Here is a 20853-nt window from a genome sequence, read left to right as displayed (position 1 = left end):
TGATGTTTCCTTTATTCCTAAAGCTATTTTTTCTGCCCCAGTTTTGGTGAAATTATGTATCGCTTGTGATAATTCATTTTAAAAATTCCTGAGCTGTGTGGCGCACTTTCATGAAAATTCATTTAGATAAAATTAGATATTATTGTTTAATGAGGTGGCATTTCAATTTAGACCTTGCGTCAGGCATATACCGAGAGTTTTTTATGGAAGAGTTGGGTTCATTTGAGTAATAAAGGCTGAATCATGGGGGCTTTAATTCTTAATCGCTGTGAGGATTGTTATCCGTGGATGTGAGCTGTCTTAGTGGTATTCAATCAAGTGTCCACTTAGCCATGACTGGAAGTAATTGCTCCCAAGTGGGCCGCACGGTGACCTGTTAATACTCGCTTTGACCCTGTGACCTTGTCTGCCCCATTGTTTAGGATTTTATAGCAGGCGAGTCTGTGTTTCTCTGGGGTCAAGTAGATATCTTGAGGTCAAACATTTTCTGATTGCAGCCTTGTCCATGCTGTAAGTCGGACAGAAGCTGTTGCATTGCTAATAGTCACTGCTTCGTAGGGGAACATGCACAGTTTGAAAATTGTCTTCCCAGCCTGCATGTAAACAGTTTAATATTTTACGGAAAGAAGTTCATCTTGTAAATTAGGTATGAATAATACATTTGTAATTACTGCTGTGTCTTTAAACACTTGTATCTTAATTGGCTTGCTTTTTAAAAAAAATGTATTTGCATTTGCCAGCAAGTTAAAATTAACTCCTGTAGAAACTCAGCCAAGTTAGGATGGAGCAGACCAGGCCTCTCTGGGTGGAGGAGACCTGATGGGAGGGAGGTGCATTCTAGCTGGACAGTGAGTTGAGGAGAGTGTTTCCTGTGTTTGGTTTTTACCCTTTGTTATTTCATGTCACAGTGTTATTTGGTGTTGCTATTTGTTGACTGATAACATAATAAAAAAATTTTCCCAAAAGTTACATGGACACACTACACTCCCTCTATCTATGAGTTAAGTAATTCAAGTTAGCTTCATCTCGCTCAGCTTTATGAGTGATCCTGCCCTGTCCTTCCTCCCTGTGAGTTAATAGAATCATTAAATGGGGGTGAGGGGAGAAATTAAGCTTGAAAGATGGTCTAGTCCAGCTGGAACTCGGAATTCAGTCACATCTGAGTCATTTTAGGGCCCCCATCACCACGTCCATGCCTTATCGCTGTATCTCGCTCTTGAACCACTCACCCAGTGGATTTTCTACAGATGCTTACGTGGAAAAATACAACTAGAACAAACAAAAACAAAGGAAAACACACAATTAGAAAAGCTGACAAATAAATAGTGAGTTTAGAATGTCATCTAAGAAGTGACCCTTCCTACTGTTTTGAATGTATTACTCAATATATTGGAATCTTCTGATTAACTCAGGTTAAAATATTTACATATAATTTGCTTAAGAAAGAAAGCCTTAATTGCTCAAATGTAAGGGCTATTATTTACCTTAAAGGTCCGTAAATCACTTTTCTCTGAGTTGCAGTTATCCAAGCTGTTTTGTTTAAACTCTCTTTTTGGGCCAGTTTCCTCGTGAATTAAGGGCAGTATCATTAAACAACAGCGAGAGTGGATCATTTGTCGGGAAATTTGTGCCCTCCTTGGCTTAATGTGGAAAACTTCATTTTGCTAGTGTGGAGAGAGCTGGTAAAATCCAAAGGGCTGTGTACACCCATACCCGTGAGAATGTGCAGAGGCGGTTCCTATGCCGCGTGCGCGGTGCCCTGGGCTGCAGACGCCGGGCTGGGGAAACACGCAGGGGCCGTCTGACAGCACGCACGCTGCTGGGTTATTCACTTTACTTGTTAGACTGTGTTATATTCCTATTTTGCATAGCTGGGTTTTTGGCTGCTGCTATGAAAAAAGGCAAACATACCATTTGAAAAATCAATATGGAACAGAAAACAAGGGTGGCAGTGTCCAGTCGGATTTAAGGTTTGAGAAAGTGTGCGGCATGCAGCAGGCATGTATCTCCTATTAGTAAGTATTGTGTTGTTTAAGAACAAAAAAATATCTGCCTTTCATTTTTTCCCCCCCAATAGCTACGAAGTTGTTGGGGCTGATAATAGTTGTTTGGACCTAACTAATCAATACATAGAATTGTTAGGCCTTTCTTTGCCCGGAGGGGTTGGGGGAGAGGAATGCCTTGAAAAAATTGCTAAAATGCCAAGAGTGCTGTCAAGTTTGGGGGTTTCTGGCATAGATGCAAGTATCTGTTGAAAAAGTAATGATGGTAGGCAATTGAGAAAATTTAAATAAACTAAATGGAGAAAATAAAAATTGTCCTTGATGCTGCTACCCAGAGATATATGTACACTCTTAATATTTCAGTGAAAAAAAATTGTTTTGGCGTGCAAATAAGAGAAACCAGAACCAGTTGACTTAAGAAAAGGGAGCATTTGTTTTAAGAATAAAGGGGTAGCCCTGGCTGGTGTGGCTCCATGGTTGCAGACCCACACACCGGAAGGGCCTCGGGTTTGATTCCTGGTCCAGGGCATGTTCTTGGTTGCAGGTTCCATCCCTGGCCCCGGTCAGGGCATGTGCAGGAGGCAACCAATTGATGTGTCTCTCTCACATCAGTGTTTTTCTCTCCCCCTCCCTCCCCCTCCCTCCTACTCTTTCTAAAAATCAATGGAAAAGTATCCTTGGGTGAAGATTAACAACAACAACAAAAAGGAATAAAGGGGTGTCCCATGGACCCCAAATGCAGGGGAGTGTGGAGCCAGGACCTGGAATGCCTGTCTGCCGCGGTTCCTCTCATGCTTTTGTTCCTGAAATATTTAATCATTTTCCATATTTAAGTGAAACTTGTGTTTGACGGGAAATAGAATTCAGTTTGAAGGATTCTCCTGAGGCCCTCTCGTGTCTCCTCAGGCTGCAGGCCCAACTTTCAGTTTTTCTGGGTCTTTGCCCCCTATTCCCCATGCTGTTGAAGCCTTGAGTAGCCCCAGTGCTGTGGGGAGGAGACAGTAATTTCCCTCCCACCTTCCTAAGTTCTTCTGGCTGCTAATAATCACATCACCATGAGACAGAGTAACAGGAGAAAATGTCCAAACTTCCTTCCGTGTGCACACGGAGGTTGCCTAAGGACAGGAGACTGAGGACACGTGTTGGATGGTTAAGGTTCAGATGCCGGCTTGAGCTGAGGAGCCTTCAAAGGGCAGGAAGGCAGTTCGGGTGGAGGTGGAAAAGCAGGTGTTTGGTAAACACGTGTTTGCTGGGCCGCCCTTACCAGTGGGACACAGAGTAGACTTTGATCAAACGGGCCCTGCTGGGTTCCCCCCTGGCTATCACACTGGCTCATGTTAAACTACGTTATCTATGTGACATCTCCCTTCCAGGAGGACCTGCTGGTCCTCTGCCTGAATCCCTTTCAGGCAGTTAGGAGGGAGGTTAAAGGTTCTTCCTGAGTCTTTTGTTTCTTAAAAATAACCAGCCTAAAATAATCAGTACCCCAAGAAGTGCATTTGGGGCGCACACTCGGGTTCTCCTGAATAGGAGAGCCTGGGGCCGCGCTCCCTGCCTCCGCCAGCTCGCAGAGGGTGCGGGTGCTGCTGATTGTCCTGTCGTGCGGCCGGAGGGGCAGGGCCCGGGGGGACCTTCCTGGGACAGCTCGCTCTCGGCGTGCCCGCGGCCCCTCGGAAGCGTTGCTGACATCACCCCCTCGGCCTCGGCCCTCTCACCCGCGCACTTCCCTCTTCCCTGCCTCCTTCAGCTGAAGCAGCAGAAGTGTATTGTTTCCCAGTCCCGAGGCCAGCGCGTCGCGAGGCCGGGCCTCGGAGGCTGAGGGAGCCTCCCAGCTGCTGCTGGTTGCTGTGGCCACTCGCGTTCCCGGCCCGCGCAAGCACCTCCCTGACCCACCCTCATCTCCACGTGGCGTCTCCCTGTGCGCTGGTTTGTGTCCACATTCCCCCTGCTCCAGAATGACCTCATCTTAACCAAGTACATCTGCAGTGACCCTGTGTCCAAGTAAGGTCACATCCTGACCCTCCTCCTCTTTCCGCTCAGCTCATATAGTTGAATTTGGAGAATTAAATGTGCAAACACCGTAACTCCTAGAATATTATGAAGCAGAATGCAAAACCCATGGGATCTGAAAGGAAACCACAAGGAAGAGACATGCCAGTGTCCCTCCTGCCTTCGCTGTGGGCCCAGCCCTGCCTGCAACACCACCTCCTTCTGCATGCACGGCAGATGCTGATGCGAGCAGCAGATGCGCCCATGTCACAGGTCGTGTTTCTTTCCTTTTATGGTTTCAGTGCACAGTGCTTTGATGAATTTATACCAGCATGTGGGATGATTGACGGGGCTGGCACTGGGCCCCAAAGATACCAGACCTTGGTAGCATTCTTAAGGCTCTCCTTGCACCTGCTGTAGGTGAGGCACTTTCTGTGCCTTGTGTCCGACCACTTGGCAGTGGCCGGTGTCTTTTCCATCTTGGGGATGAGGGATGCTGAGGGCCAGGAAAGCTGGCTCCTCGCTCAGGGCCACATGGCAGATTCAGGATTGGAACTCAAGCCGTTCTGAAGCTGGGTCCTGGGTTCTCTCTGTCTCTGCACCTCTAACTTATTAAGCTTCCCAATTTCCTAGTCTTTCTTGGAAAACACCATCACAGGAAAAGCAGTCTGGTGGTATTTCCTGCCTTTTAAGTTTGTCTGTCTCTTTTTAAACAGAGTAGAGTGTACCCTGAGCAATAGGAATATTAAAAAAAGAAGTTTCTGTAGATTGGATGTGCCAAGGTGGCCAGACGAGCCTGGGGCCCTCTCCTTTGTCACTGGGCAGCTGCCTGCCTGTGCTCAATGTCGCTGGGAATTCTTGCCATCCCGGAGGGTTTGCTTGCAATTGCTGGTGTGCAGTGTTTGGGATGTTTGTGGGTGGCTGTGCTTTATTTTGATTTTGTTATCTGCCCTTTGTAGTAGTAACGTTGGCATCATTTCTTGCTGCTCAGATGTTTTGTGGCTTTCAAGCAAAGAAACTTGAAAATGTACCAAGTCAGAGGGCTTAATGAAAAGTTTGGTGTCTTGGAGCCAAGACTGAGCTTCTGGGGCCCTTGGTGACATGCTGAAACACCTAGAAGGGGGCAGGCACACTGCTGAACTGGGGCCAGTGGGGTTCAGCCTCACTCTGTTGTTGCTATGGGAGAAATGTTACTTTGATGTGGCTGGATCTCCTCTCCTGTATCTTCCAAAGAAACCAGAAAACTTAAATAAAAAATGTTTAGTCTCAATGTTGGAAACCAAATAAAAATGCAGTCTATGTAGTTTGCCTAAAGCACAACACATTTTGAAGCCCTTTGGGCTCTGGGTCATCTGTTTGCAGGTTGTGGCCCACATCAGAGCCTTGGCCCCACTGCTTCCTCTTCCCTGTTCAGGTGATAATTCCAGGGGTGCAGCTGTCCCTGGTGTTCTCTGTCCCCTTCGTCTACATCAGGAGCCTTCCTCTGCTGCTGTCTCCCTAAGCCCGACTTAGCATGTGTTTCCCTGTTTTAATCGCCTCTTGTCCTTTTGTCTCCCCCCGGATGGTGGCCTCTTTCCCATTACGTGCCTGGTGCTGGCACAGTCATGGTGGCCCCACGGGGTGATTGCGAATGGGGTGGGGGGGGGCTCGACTCTTCCCGGAGGGTTTTCTTCATAGTGTCATCTGCGTGCATTTTGCTGGGTGTGGGTGGCAGTCAGCCTGTCCTTCATTCTCAGGTGGCACTGTCGTTGTGGATCATGCCTACTGAGTTTACCTGAGTTGCTTTAGAGAAAAAATAATAAATGTCATAGAAATTTCAGTTGACTTATCAGTGCCAACCTGTTTTGGATCCTAGAGGCTAAGTGGAGCAAGATGGACAGGCTTCTGATTTACACTGTCTTCAGCATTTAGCAGACTCACCCTCCCTTTGCCGGGAAGTTTTAGATTTGAAGCCGTTCTCTCGAGGGCTGTCTCTTGCTGACATGCTCAGGCCACCTGGAATAGCATTTTGTTGCTGCTCTGGGAAATGTGGGGGAAAGGCCCCCTTGTATCCTTGTAAAGATGTCCTCAAGTCTAACCTTAGTGACAGATGGGGCCTCTTTCTAATGAGCCGCCCAGAGGCTTGCACCTGAAACAATCCTGCACGGATTCTGGGCAGTTACCTAGGCTGGGCTTTCCTTCCTACTTGGGATCAGGACATTGAGAGGAGTCAGCCAGTTTCATGCTGGGAAGTCACTTGCACATATGCTAAGACATGGATATATGTCTTTCAAAAATGTGAACACTTCCATTATTGCAGAAGATTGTAAAATGACCTGTTTTTCAAAAAAGTGTAGAAATTGATGAGGCAAACAGAAGTCTGTGAGTGGTTCATTTATGAGTTTGAAGAGAACATATTCTGTGCTCCAGACACTCGTAATAAGATGAAAAGCTGTCTCCAGACCATTGGGGAGCCTCACAGAGTTTATCAGTAGTGGTGTGTGCGTGTGCATATGCATGTGCGTTGCATGTTATGTGTATGTTCTACATGTGTGCACACGTGTGTATGTTGTGTGTATGCATGTGTGCGTGTGTAGGTGTTTGTTGTGTTGTGTGTGTGCACGTGTATAGGTGTATGTGTTTATACATGTGTGTAGGTGTGTGTGCATGTGCGCATAGGTGTGTATGTTGTGTGTGTATGCATGTGTGTAGGTGTGGGTTGTATGTGTACATGTGTGCGCCGGTGTGCTTGCATGTCCGTGTGTCCGTGTGCATGTGTGCCTGTGTGCGTGCATGTCCATGTGTGCCTGTGTGCTTGCGTGTCTGTGTGCATGTGTGTTTGCACGTGTGCACGTGTGTGCGTGTGGAGGGGCAGGAGTAGATGCACATATGCTTTCTTTCCTTCCTCTTTGTCCTTTTTTTTTTTTTTTTGCTTTTTTTTGCCTTTTTTCTGTACTTGATAGTAGATGTTTATCTAATTTTAATGTTAAATCAAAAGACTGCAAGGTCGGCTAGCTGGCTTTTATTCGGAAAGTGGTGTCCCGGGAACGCGCGGCGTGGGTTTGCGGCGTTTAAGGGGCACCCTGTGGGAGGGTGCTCAGCGGGCCGCCCGCGGGTGGGAAACGCTCTGGGGCCCGGGGGGCAGAGCCGCTGCTCCTGGCCTGGGGGTGCTGGCACCTCACGGAGGTTCGGCAGCAGGTGCTCATTCTGTGATTTAAAGCACTTATTCCACGGCATCATTCTTGGTTTTACAAGTTGGAGAGGAATTGAGCCTTTGACTTGTATCTTTGAGGCATTCCAAAGACTGAGTATTTAACTTTTTAAGCCAAAGAATAGAATTAATGTTTCACCAAATTAGATAAATATGAGGATTTGTTCCATGAAACCAGAGAAACTGTGGGGAAAGGCTGGTAGGTAACCCAGGAAGGAAGATGAATGAGGAGAGATGGGCCCCCTGAAAAGGTCCGTGACTTCTCAGGAGGGTCCTGATTTTAGTCAGCAGAAAGTTAGGAGACGTGTGTCCTGGCGCCAGATGCGGGAGGCGATTTTAGGGGTTGGGGCAGTGATCTGCTGTGGAGAGTAGGGCCTGGAATATGACATCTAAGCCACAGGCTCTTCTGTGGTGCTGGACTGAGTAGGTCTCTTCAAGAACTTGTTTTCCTTTGTCCCCAGCCTTCCTCACAGCCCAAACATCTGCTTGCTCACTCTCCTGTCCCGTATGACGTCGCCACTGTCACACACACGGAACCCAGCCGGTTCTCCAGAGAGCCCAGCCCTTAGTATAAGCTCAATAAGTGGCGGTGGGGTTGAGTACAAGGTCACAAAGGGAAGGAGGGCGTCTTCGCCAAGGTAATGCTGGCTGCTGGAGCAAATAAGCCACACACGTTTAACGGCTAAACCCAGTGGACGTGTTCCTCCTGGTTCTCGGGCCTCTGCCAGGCACTGGGCCAGGCTCTGTTGTCCTCCACCTGGTGGCTCTGCCGTCTCCTACATGTGGTTTAAGGGTTTGGAAGAAAGAACAAGGAGGAAGGAGGCCACGTAAGTGCCGTTTTGTGGACAGGCGTGGAAGTAGTGTGCATCGCCTGCCAAATGCTCCATTTCGACCATGGAGAGCGGTCACCAAAAGGAAAAGGGGCGCAAGAGTGGCTGATGAATTGAAGTTCTCTCGAGCTCGGTCACATTTGCCGAAGGGCAGGGAGAGTGTTTGCTATACAGTCGTAGCTTTCAAGGCAGTTGGCACATTTCTACACAAACGAGGAGGGAGGTTTTTGGTTGACTCCCGGAGCCCTTTGTTTCCTCATCTGGGGAAGAATTCGGATCGCCTCACAGGGGTAGAAGTTTGGAGTCAGGGAATCCTATTGCTGACGGTGATCTGGAGAGGCCCTGTGGTCCTCCTGGCTGTTTGTGTTTAGTTTCTCAGAGTTCTTAGAGAGATGCATGGCCTTAGATAAAATGCCAGAAAAACCAACACTATAAAATGGCCTGATTTTCCCAAGTACTTGTTCACTGAGAGGGTGAGCGGAGAGCTTTTCCCTGGGGAGGGTTTGTTACTCTCATGTGCCTTTGTGCTCTTTCTAAAATAGCTGGTTACTGAGTGGATTTGAAGTTCTGAGTCGGTTCTGAAGTACCGACCCATGTGCCTGATGGATTTCATCCCTTCTGCACCAGAGGTAAGATGAGACTGTCACTCAGTGCTGACGACATAGCTGTAAACACATTATCTATCTAGTAATGTCTTTTAAAAAAAAATCCTTACCGAGGATATGTTTGTTGACTTTAGAGAGAGGGAGGAAAGGAGGGAGGGAGGGAAAGAGAGAGCGCAGGAGCAATGGGCTGCCTCCCACGCTCACCCTGACTGGGGATCCAACGCAACCTAGGTGTGTGCCTGACCGGGAATCAAACCCTCAGCCTTTTGGTGCGTGGGGCGATGCTCCAACCAACTGAGCCACCTGTCCAGGGCCTAGTAATGTCTTTTTATCTTTGCAATAACCCACTGAGGTGGTTTCTCCATTTTGTAGTTGAGGAAACTGAGGCCTAGAGAGGCTTAATAGCTTGTTTAAGATAATGCGGCTAACTAAGTGGAGAGGGTGGAAGTTGAGGCAGCAGCCCGCTGGGCCAGCACTCTTACAGAAGACGCCCTTGTTCTGTCCGGTACGAACATTAGACTTAGGGGCACCATCAGCTCAGCATGGGTGGAATGTTGGCCATTCTCTGAGAATAATGGACGAACAATCTCAATTTGGTTGGCCAGGTTCTCCAGTGGTAGTAAAATAAGCATCATTTCACTGACAATATTATAATTGATGTTTCCCTGAGAGTTAATAAGGTGGTAGAGATACTACTTAGTAATGTAATCCCTATTGCTAGTTTGGCTGCTAAACCCAAGAAACCCCTGGGCAGCGGCAGACAAATGCGTTCCCACGTTGTTACTTAGAATTCACGTCAGGTGAGGAGTCAGGACGTCCGTCAGCAGAGAGCGTTTGGCCTCTTTGACGCTTGAGTCAGTATCAACTTGCTGTGTTGTGATGCCTGTATTTTGCATAGCTCCGTCTATTTTTTTTTTTTTGGTAGATCACCTTCAGGGTAAGTTAATATTTTTAGTGAAAGTAAGAAAGAGTATTTTGACCTTCTCCTCTGACTACTTAAAACACTTTTTTTTTTTAAAGGGGTTATTTTCTCAGTACCAATTAGCGTGGGCGACCTCACTTCCAAATTGAGAAGCCATATTTTTCTCATGGCAACAGAGCAGCTATTTGGAATTCACAGGGGGTGAACAGAGCACACAGTCAGCGCTGACAGGCGAGCCACGCCGGGCGTTGGCAGGTGCTTCACAAATGTTTGTTGGGCGACTGAATGAATGCACCTTACTCTGGTTAATTTTTTTCATTTTTCTAGAAATGACCAACAGACTATATGTCAGGACTGACATTAGGATACAAAGTGTGAGCTCATTTTTCTTTGATGTAATTTCTAATTTATAAAAAAGTTGCAAGATTGATATAAGGAATTTCCATGTACCCATTAGCCAGGTTCTCCAGTTGTTTATACTTGTCTCCATCTGTTTATCACTACCTTTGTCCCTAACTCTCTCCTTCTCGCTCAGATATATTCTCACACACACACACACACACACACACACACACACACACACACACACAGTTTAACATTGATGCAAGACTTGTCTAATTTCGTCCCAGTAAAGCCTCTTATCGCCATTATTTTTCCCAGTCCAGAATCCAATCCAGGATTACACATTGCATTTAGTTGTCATGTCTCTTTTATAAGATTGTGTTTAATGAGCATTTGATCTACAAAGTCTATTACAGAATCCCAAGTGAGCATACTAGGCATCCTCTGATCCATGCTCTTGGGTATAGACAAAATCGCTTTTGAATAAAAGAGACCCAGACCTCTCTCCTTCCTTCCTGAAAAAAAATGAGGGATTTTGTTGTTGCTTTTTGGCAATTTTTCTTAGTGATACATCCATGGTGTCACTACTCCAGCTGTGGTGAGCTGGGAGTAGTGCCGACATTGACGACTGCTCTTTCCCCTGTCAGGTACGGAGTCACCCGTGTCTTGTGTAGCCTCCTAGCTTAAAAGTGCCCCTGCCCCTGCTCCTCCTTCCCCGCCCTCCTCTGTAGACCTCTCTGATTTCACAGCGGGACCTTGAAGTGGTGTGGGACCAGCTCTGGCAGAGTCTGATGACCCTGTCCTGGTCGTGGTGGTGGCAAACTCTGCAAGCGTGACTCCATGACCTGCAGGGACGCAGCTGTGTAAATATGCAGGCTTTAGCTGTGTACATTTTGATCAAAGGGAAATGCATATGCCATTTAGCTGAATGTTTCTTTATATTTAATCACATGTGAGAGTAGAACAACCAGCAGAACAAAGTGGCATCAGACATGAGAGCTGAAGACCCAGAACGATGGCGGTGTGGGCCCGAGGCCTTCCTGGCCACACTGCTGAGGTGCCAGCGGGACGCAGACGCAGGGAGGGGTGGCAGGGACATGAGCCTCGGGCGTGGTATGTCGTCAACCCAAAGGCTTCGTCTTATGAGTTGCTCTAGAGATGCCAGCTTGTCCGAAAAGGAATGATGCTTTGCCTAAAATTCTTAAACTTTTTGAGTTAAAATAAAACTTAAAAGTAGATAGCATGATTGTCTTTGTGCTGTGGAAATAAAAATTTTACTTCTAGAAAAAACAGTAATTTTTATATATTTCCTTTGAAGTTGCCTGCTATGGATCTACTTAACTTTTATTCGATTACAGTTCTGTGAGTGTGCACTGCTTTTCCTGTCTTAGGGCTGGCATGGAGCACGGGAGCAAGGTGATAGCGCTGGTGTGAGGGGCTGGGCTCTGAGTGGCGGCTGGGCTGCTGGCAGGAGCTGAGCCCCTCACAGGGCCCGCTCCACATGCAGGGCTAGAGCTGTGGTGTCTGTGCTAGGTCTTGGCTGAGGGTGGACAAGTCTGTTTTCCCCCTTGCATCTGGGAGGCAAAGACAACAGCCGCCCTGAGGGGAGGCGGAGGGGCCCTCTCAGAGTAGCCACGATTCTGGACTCACTCACTCAGTCATACATTCAACAGGTTTTTATTAAGTGTCCTTTTTTGTACCTGGCACTGTTCTAAGAATGTGGAAAGATCAGTGAACAAAGCACATTCTTAGCCCTGTGGACGCTCTCTCCTGGAGAGAGACGAGGGGCGCAGGCAGGTGTGGCGGCCCACTGGGCGGTGTCGGGAGGTGCGTGCAGGGCGTTGGCGGTGCTGCAGGTGGGTGTGGCCAGCTAAGTCTCTTTAAAGGTGCTATTTGAGCAAAACTCGCAGGAGGCAAGGGAGTTAGTCCTGTGGAGATTCCAGGCAGGGGAACAGTTTAATGCACAGGGCCTTTGGTGCAGGGCATGTCCGGCGTGACTGAGGGACAGTCAGGAGGCTAATGTGACTGCGGAGTGACCCACAGGCTTTCGTAGAGACAGGCTCCGAGAGATACCGCAGTGGGGCCTCACTGTTCAAGACCTGCCTTGTACCTGAGTGTCCTGGTGCCAGTGGAGGCACTCACCTGATTTAAACTTGAACAAGGTTCTTTGCTGCTGTGTTGAGAATAGACCGAGGGTGGGAATGGGGGTGGGGTGAGGGGATCTGTTGGGCAGCTGATGCCGTAATGCAGGGCAGGGTGGAGGTGGCCGTGATCAGAAAGTTGGTGTGAGGTGGGAGCAGTCGTTAGGTTTTAGATCTACTTTGAAGGCAGGTTCCATGGGATTTCGTAATGGAAAAATATGAGTTAAGATTCACTCAAAGGTGATTGGCCTGGTGTGACTGGAAGGAGGCGATTGCCATGAATTGTGATGGGAAGGCTGTGTGTGGAGCGTATTTCAGGGGGAAGACCAAGTTCTGGACGTGTGGAGTCTGAGACATGTAGACACCCCAGAGGACATTTCCTGGTGGCAGATAGGTACCCAAGTCTGGAGTTGAGAAAAGAGGTGTGGGCTGCGCTGGGAGCCGGGGAGAGCTGGAACTGCCCAGCAGCTGTTGCCAGGGCAGATTGTTTTCATGTTACTCTAAAACTGACCTACTGGTTATTCAGGGATCCTTCTGTGCACCCCTAATCCCAAGTGCTCCCTGTTAGGGAGACACTTGGTTTAGCTCTTCAAGGTGATGTCTGCCTTGGTGTTGGTGTTTGCTTGAGCTTTGCAGGCTGTGGTGCTGCTTGCATGCACTCCAAGGGAGATCTGAGTTGCAGAAAGCCTGAGATACCTGCAGATGTGGAGAAAGTCTCACCCTTCACTGTGAGATGAGCAGATTGGGTGCCTGGACATGAGGCCTCATGGGAACTGGAATCCCAGTCGGTTGGCTCCCCGCCCTGTTCTCTTTCTGCTCCACTGGGCAGTGAGCAGCTCCCGTGTGGAGAGGTGTTTAGAGAGGTGTTCCTAGCCCTGGCTGGTCTGGCTCAGTGGTTAGAGCATTGGCCCACGGACTGAAGGGTCCCAGGTTCAGTTCTGGCCAAGGGCACGTACCTCGGTTACAGGCTCGATCCCCGGCCCCAGTCAGGGCATGTGTGGGAGGCAACCAGTCATTGTCTCTCCCACATCGAGGTCTCTCTCTCTCTCTCTCTCCTCCCTCCCTCCCTGGAAAGCAATGGAAAAAATATCCTCGGGTGAGGGATAATGAAAGAAAGATGTGTCCCCAACAAGGCAAACTGGGCTCCTCAGGGACATTCATATGGTGCTTTGGGTAGCAAAGCAGTAAGTACTAGTTGGGGCAGGTTAGGGATTCCTTTTGGGTACGAATTTTTCCTCTGTGTGCTCTGGCGGGGCAGGATGCGGCCCTCTGGGCTTTCTACAGTGACTGCTTGACTGCTCTTAGATCTTCTCCCGAGATGGGGCCTAGGCTGAGCTGCCTTGTCTCTAGCCAAAACAGGAGGTCATTTAGAGGCCCAGTATGGGACCCTGCCCTTCTGCAGGCCCTATACCCTGTCTCTGCAGCGCCACTGGGAGGCAGTATAGTACAGTCTGAGCTAGATTCAAATCCTGGTTCCTCCACTTCGTTACTGTGTGACCATGAGCAGCTTCCTGAGCATCTCTGAGCCACAGTTTCCTCATCGCTGAAAGATTCATTCCTACATTGAGCATTGTTGTAGGAATGGAGCCAGATGGGGAAAACGTATGTCAAGAGCTGGACACTGTTCTCGGTACACAGTAAATGTTAAATTAATGAGAGCTGTCGTCATTATCGTTGCTGGCATTTTCACCAATTCCACCCTGAGGCTTAGGCCAGTTTTTTTTTTAAGATTAATTTAGTTTCCAGAAAAGATGTACTAATTGGATTATTACATTTTCATGCATGATGTATATTTAGATATACATGCATGGTTTGAAATCTACACATATATATATTTATTCATTCAAGTTTATCTTTTAAAAATCTGTAAGAATTATATTTTGAGTCATTGAACCATGATAAAATTGTTTTTCAAGAAAAGATTCCTATAAATGATCAAGATGGGGAATACTGTAGAAATGAAAATTAAGTAAAAAATAAAAAAAAGAAGCCTGAGGTTCATGCAAGGCTTTCAATGGAGTATGTATTTCTATAACCTGTGTATTTAAAAACATTGGCATGTCCCGGCATTGTTTAGGGTTGGGTGGCACAGACAGTTTTTTGGGGGTTGGGATAAATATATTTTCGGTTTACTACAAGTTGTAGTTCTGTAATCAGGAGAGGCTTATCAGCAGCTTTTCAAATCTGATCTTTCACGTGGAATGCCCCGTGGAGGCAAGTTAACACTGTGAGTACTTTCACAGAGGAATTCCACACTCATGAATTATGACAAGTGAGGCGACTACTCTGTGGTTTGTTGTGTCTGGTCTGGTTCCTACTTTGAAAGTTGCAGTTGCATTTGGTCATTTGAAGCTTATTTTCACAGTCTGGCCAAGCCAGCAGGGCTCCTGGGCTCTGCAGGGGACATCAACCGCTGGCCTGTGAGTTTGAGCACTCAGTAGATAAGCATTTCAAGACTTCATTGCATCATACAAAAGGACTTGCGGGCTTATTTAACATACACTGTTTGACTTAATTTAGATATTTAATGGAAAGAAAAGCCTTTTATTATCACCAAAGGGGGAAAACTGCCAAACATTGTGAGGCTTAGTTGAAACACTGTAACGGATGCTCAGAGTGGTGATATATTTCACTCCTTACATAATGGGGTGTTTAATAGCAGTTGTTTCTTTAAATTTAGCACATGTATCTTAGATATTTGCACTTTGTAAATTATATGCTGTGCTTCAAGAAACTCCATTTTATGTGTTTTTAAAATTTTTTTAATGAAGAATGTACTGATTTTAAAAAATGGCCTTTAACTGTGGTTTATGTTTATTTCACAAGCCCAGATTGGGGAGCTTATGCCAGGAATGAACACTTTCCATCCTGTCTTTTGACAAACATGTGAGCAATAGCTGGGTCTGCTGACCGACTGGCCAGAGCTTTGTTGAGCCTTTCACGTGGTAGGTGTTGGCCTGCTGAGTAGATCTGGGGTCTGGAGGGCTGGGTGACCTACAACACTGGGCGAGGGACACATGATGTCCAGGAGGAAGCCCACCCAGCTGGCTGTACCTGCATGAACTGAACATGCTCAGGTCAGCAAGACCCAGGGTCCACCTATTCTCAAGACCTACCCCTGCACTTCTGGGACATGGGGAGCTGCTATGGGCTGAATTGTGTCCCTGCCAAGTTTTATATGTTGAAGCCCTAACCCCTTAGCACCTCAGAATGTGACTGTATTTGGAGATAGGGTTTTTAAGGAGGTAATTAACTTAAAATTAGATGATTAGGATGGGTCCTAATCCAATATGAGAGGTGTCCTAAGAAGAGAAGGCACAGACAGGCAGCAGGGAAAGACCATGTGGGGGCATGGGAGAAGACAGCCATTTACAAGCCAAGGAGAGGGACCTCAGAAGACACCATCCCTGCAGATATCTTGGTCTCAAGACTTCTAGGTGTCTTAGGTTGTTTAAACTACCTAATCTGGGAGACTGATGGTAGCCTGGGCAAGTGGATACAGGAGCAAATCAGAAAGGATGGGCCAGTTGAAAAGTTTATCCCATATGATGCTTCAGTATGGAAAATCAGGTCAAGAAACACTTTGCAGAGAAGAAAACCTACAAAGGTTGATCAGATCCACGTGACAAGTGGAGTGTTGTTTAGTGAAAACTCACAGTGGGCCAGGCACCACAACCCTGTGAGGTCAGAGCTATTTTATCTCTATCTTGTAAGTGAGGAGACTGAGGCAAGGAAATTAAGGGCCCCCCCTGGGACTTCAGAGCCAGGTAGTCACACTCTAGGCCTGTCCATCCCGTTGCTGTCCAGCCCTGGGAGAGGGGTAAAGGGGTTGCTGGATCTGTTATCATTATCAGTTAAAAGATATTGGGACACACTATCTGAGACCACATTTTGGTCCCATTTCCAGAGAGAGGCTCTCAGTGTATTGAGTGTGGTGATGTCACATAATAGTCCCCAGTGTTACAGGGCACGTACTGTGTGTGAGCCGATCCGAGCTCTGTGCACACAGTGGCCCTCAGCAGCTCTGCCAGCACTGGAGCCCACACACCAGGTGCTCCAAACCCCGCACCCGGGCCATGCTCACCTGGCATCTGCAGCCCTCACAGGGAAGGGGAGGGGAAGACAGTGGCTGCCAATAGGTTTTTTAAAACAGAAAAAAACACACCCCACGTGATCCCTTTTTCCCTTATTACAAAAGTGATTTATGATAAAGATTAAAAAAAAATGAAACCAAACCAAAGAAAAAATAAATAAAATTTATCTATAGTCCCACCCCCTAGAATTTCTTCTAGTGTTTTTCTGTCTGCCTTTCTGTCTTTTCCTATGGAAATATACTTACTGTAACTATAAACACTTTTATGAGCACTGGCATGAGTCAGAAAAGAGTAAGCACTTTGGAATAAAGCTGGGATTTGAATCGTAGCTTTCCCTTACTAACTACATGACTTTGGACAAGTTATTTAATTTCTGTCTTCATTTTCTATCTTTAAAATGGGGACAATAAATAATTAAAGCTTACTTCATTGAGTTTGCAGTAGCCCAGGGTATATAATGTGCTTTTTTGTAGCAAATGGCACTCAGTAAATACACCTCATAACTGTAAAAAGAATCAATGTTTGTAACACATCTTTGTTACTTAGCAACATATTAGTCAACAAACATTTAGTGTGCAGATGTAATTTGGGAATCATGTTTTCCTCTATATCCATGTTTATTTTTATGACCATTTTTAATGGCTGCATAGTACTTCATGATCAGTACAAATCACAGTGTGTTTAGTTTTTTCCCAGTGTTTATATACCATAGTCAGTGCTGTGATGTGTTTCTTTGCAACCTTGTAGCTGAATTTTCCTCAGTGATTACTACTTTATTAGGATCAATTCCAAAGAGCAAGGGGTAAGCAGGAATGCTTGTTTTTAAGGCAGTGGAAGCAGTGCCAAATTACCCCTGCAAAGGCTGGGCTAGATCACCCGGCACCTGCCCATGTATGAGAATTCCAGTTTCCATTTGTGAAACTTTGTAATATTAGATTGGTGGGCACAAAAGAAAATAATTATGCTCTATGGGTCACTGACCGGAATCTGGTATCACAAAGGACAAGCAGTGACTTCAGAATTGAGAGGAGAGACCAGCTGAACACCCATGTTCACTTAGCTGTGTGGCCCAAGCAGAGATGAGGGCCGCAGCTCTCACGCGAGGACCGAGTAGTGCGGGCCGGATGCTGTATTCAGTGCTCTCAGCCATGTGATTTCATCTTCATAGCAGCGCACTGAGGTGGGGCCTCTTGGGGATTCTCTTTAGCCCCATTTTACACATGCAGAAACAGAGGTTTACTGAAGTTACACGACTTGCCCAAAGACACAAGTTAGGCTACTCTGTGGCAGCTTTGGGCGGTTAGTCCTGGTGCCCGACGCCCAGGCCCCTGCTCTTGCCCTGGGGTGGTGGAGATGGAAGCTCCGCGCAGGAGCCGGCCGGGAGGCCAGCGGACGGTGTCTGGCTTGTTAGAACACAAGGCTTGGCTTTGGCAGACAGGGCAGTGGGGAGAGGGAGCCAGTGCGGAGAGGGTGTGAGGGTTCAAGTGGTTCTGTGGACTCTGGAGATGGGCCGGAGATCTGTCGGGAGATAGAAAAACACCACTTACCGTTTTGAAGCTTACCTACATTATCCCACTTAATCCTCAAACCAGCCCAGGGCAGCTGAGGAAACTGAGGCCCAGAAACTTTAATAACCTGGCTCGTGAGTGTCCTGGCCAGAATCAGACCCAGGCAGCCAAATTCTTATGCTGTGGGCCAAAGCGGGCCGGAAACTAGAACTCAGGGCCTGAGTTTGCAGCCTGGGATGTATTTGTTGGAAGAGCTCTCTCCCTCCTTTCAGCCTCTCAGCAATTACTGTCAGCTGAATTCATCTGGCAATTAATCACCTACTGTCCCTGACTGGGCTCTCCTGTTGTCTTGAAATGTTATTTAAATCATGTATTGTTATTTAAGTTCTCGTGCTGGGAAGACGACCCTAAGCCCCCAAAGGTGTACCGTGGTTAATCAGAGTGGGGCTCAATAACTTAGACAGAGCTTCATATGGGGAGTCCCCTGAGACTTCAGACAGGCCTCACCCCGGCAGGGGCTATGGGAGGGACCCAGGGCCCAGGCTGTGCGTCGGGGAAATGGGAGAGCAGAGGGGGGCCGGGAGGAAGGGAGCGTCCCCGCGGCACCCACAGCCCAGCGAAGGGCCGCGTGGCGCGCTCGGGCCCCCAGCGTGCTGGCCTGGAGCCGGGTCCCCGGGTCCGAAGGCGCCCCCGCTGCTGCCCGGTGAAGGGCCCGGGCCGGCCTGTCTCGTGTTTACAACAGACGCTCCGCCGCCGTGACGGGCACTTTTCATTCCTGGCCTCCCGCGGCCTTTCCGCCCGTGTCCCCGGAGGCGCGGCCCCTCCAGGGCAACGTGGCCTCGCGCTGGACAGGGGGCGCCTGCCCTCTCCTCTCCTTACCCGGGTGGGTTGCTTTAACTTTGTAAGAGCTGTCTGGGGGTTCATTTCATTAGTCACTTTGTGGTTAAGATAGAAGACGAGTCGCTTTGAGGCCGTGGGTCAGGGACGCGCTGGCCGGCGACCCAGACGGCCGGAGTCCGCTGGGTGACCGGTCACTGGCCAGCCTCACGGTCCCTTGAAGTCCCGCTTCTGCTCTTGAGTCGGGGGCGCCTGGGTGCCCCTGGGCCTGCTGGAAAGCACCCCGGGGCCGCCGACTGCCTCGCGCCTCCGAGCCGCTGGGCGCGGTGCCCGGAGCCGCCCGCGGCCGCTGTGGAAAGGGAATAGGTGTGGCCCCTCCTGCCCCCCGCCCCTCCTGCCCCTCTACCCCCCACTCCTGCCCCCGCCCCCCCCGCCGGGCGCCCCTGGCCCTGGGCTGCCCTTGACTGAGACTCCGCGCCGCCTGGAGGCCGGGTCAGGACGCAGGTTCCGGGCTGCAGGGCCCAGCGCGTCGGGCCGGGCCGGGCGGGTGCTCAGCGCGTCCCCGCGGCGCCCACGTCGGGTCGCCCAGCGCGTCGGGCCCGGGCCGGGCGGGTGCTCAGCGGGTCCCCGCGGCGCCCACGTCGGGTCGCCCAGCGCGTCGGGCCCGGGCCGGGCGGGTGCTCAGTGCGTCCCCGCGGCGCCCACGTCGGGTCGCCCAGCGCGTCGGGCCCGGGCCGGGCGGGTGCTCAGCGGGTCCCCGCGGCGCCCACGTCGGGTCGCCCAGCGCGTCGGGCCGGGCCGGGCGGGTGCTCAGCGCGTCCCCGCGGCGCCCACGTCGGGTCGCCCAGCGCGTCGGGCCGGGCCGGGCGGGTGCTCAGCGCGTCCCCGCGGCGCCCACGTCGGGTCGCCCAGCGCACCGGGCGCGGTCCTGCTGCGGCGCCGCAGCCTTCGCTCCTCGAGCCCGCGCGTGGCCTCAGGGAGACTTGAGAGTGGGGTAGAAGTTACTCGTTTTAACAAGAATTCGGCCTCTGTGTTTTCATTCCCCGAGTGATCCGTGATTAACAGACGCTGGAGCTGGAATGCCTTTGCGCGGTGGGAGTGCGGGGCCCAGCGGGCTCCCGGGTTCGACCCGGCCTCGTGGGGCTCGGGCTCCGTCCACCCAGCCACGCTCCGAGCAGCCCTTTCGGCCGCTTCAGGACTGTCGGTTTTCGCAGATGTTTTTTTACCCCCGCCCCCCCTCCCCCCCTCCCCCCCTCCCCCCCCTCCCCCCCTCCCCCCCTCCCCCCCTCCCCCCCCCTCCCCCCCTCCCCCCCTCCCCCCCTCCCCCCCTCCCCCCCCTCCTCCCCGCTTGCCTTCCCTCCCGGGACGGAGCGTCTCCCGCGGCCGGCGCCGCCCGCTCTCCCACAGCAGGTGGGAACCCCCGCAGAGCGCGCGGGACCGCAGCTCCCCGCACCCGCCGGTCTCTCAGTCTGGGAGACGTGGTGTTACTCCCCCATCAGCTCTGTGCCGGTTAGGCGACCTCAGCTTTTCAGAGGGAATGTGGGTCCCCACCCACTAGCAAGACCGCCCCTGGTGCATCCCTGGCAGCAGAAGGCGCCTGCTGGGGAGACTGGGCCTGGGTTCGCCCCTCGTCTTCTGAGGCCCTGCCATTGTCAGGCTCTCGCGTTGGTAACATCCTCCTGTGAATGCCACTCTTGTTCTAGTCCAGTTGTGGGCCTTGGTCACCCACCGTCCAGCTCAAGCTTTTGAACAGGTACATAGGGGTCACCTCTCCAGAGTGAAGATGAAATAATGTAATTTGTTTACCACCTTGACTGTTTACCAGGGGCTGTGAAAAATATGTTCTGAATTTAAAAGTGTGAAAAACAAGCGTGCTAGCTATCAAAAAATCTCTCCCCTCAAAGTAAACATGTTTATAGAGCAAGACTCAAAACAAAATACTTGACCGTGATAAGCCCAGCCAATGGAAAGAAAGTAAACATGTTTACCACAAAAGCCTATAAAGAGCCCAGATGGCAGCCTCTGCTCACTTGACTGTGCCTCCCAGGCTGCTGAGGGTGCCCTGGGCCTCAGGGATGTGGCTGCCACTCACCCTGCAGCAGGCAGCCTGCCTCGTGCAAGCCCCGCTTGCTCCGCCTGGCCCAGTGTGCCAGCGGGAATGGAAGGTGTGTGTTTTGTACCATTGAACTGAACCTGAGTGGATATTTGTGAAACTGAGTCCAAATTCCCATGATTCTTAAATAGCAACTTGTCACAGATTGGGTGCCAAGTAGGCTTATAGGGAGCCTTCCTTCCCCCCTAGAAGAGCCCAGGGTGACAGCTCACCCAGTGGCCTTCAGTGTCCCAGGCCCTGTGGTATAGACACCCAGGATACAAAACATGAATCACCCAG

General features: G+C 49.8%; 1 protein-coding gene across 4 annotated transcripts in view; it reads left to right on the top strand.

Moving 5' to 3' along the window:
- The window catches only part of FOXP1 (forkhead box P1), a 538679-nt gene that overhangs the window by 49256 nt on the left and 468570 nt on the right, over positions 1-20853 (top strand). Inside the window, exon 1 of one of the 4 annotated variants that reach the window (XM_087825123.1) lies at positions 8555-8641. The exons of the other annotated variants lie outside the window; for them this stretch is intronic. The gene's annotated coding sequence lies outside the window, so the exon portion shown is untranslated. Of the gene's footprint in view, positions 1-8554; positions 8642-20853 lie in introns of those variants that run through there. 4 annotated transcript variants of the gene reach the window in all.

Source organism: Miniopterus natalensis, chromosome 15 (assembly GCF_054644295.1).
Source record: "Miniopterus natalensis isolate mMinNat1 chromosome 15, mMinNat1.hap1, whole genome shotgun sequence".
In the NCBI taxonomy this organism is placed as follows: domain Eukaryota; kingdom Metazoa; phylum Chordata; class Mammalia; order Chiroptera; family Miniopteridae; genus Miniopterus; species Miniopterus natalensis.
The sequence above is the reverse complement of the archived record's forward strand: the minus strand, read 5'-3'. Positions and strand labels throughout refer to the sequence as shown.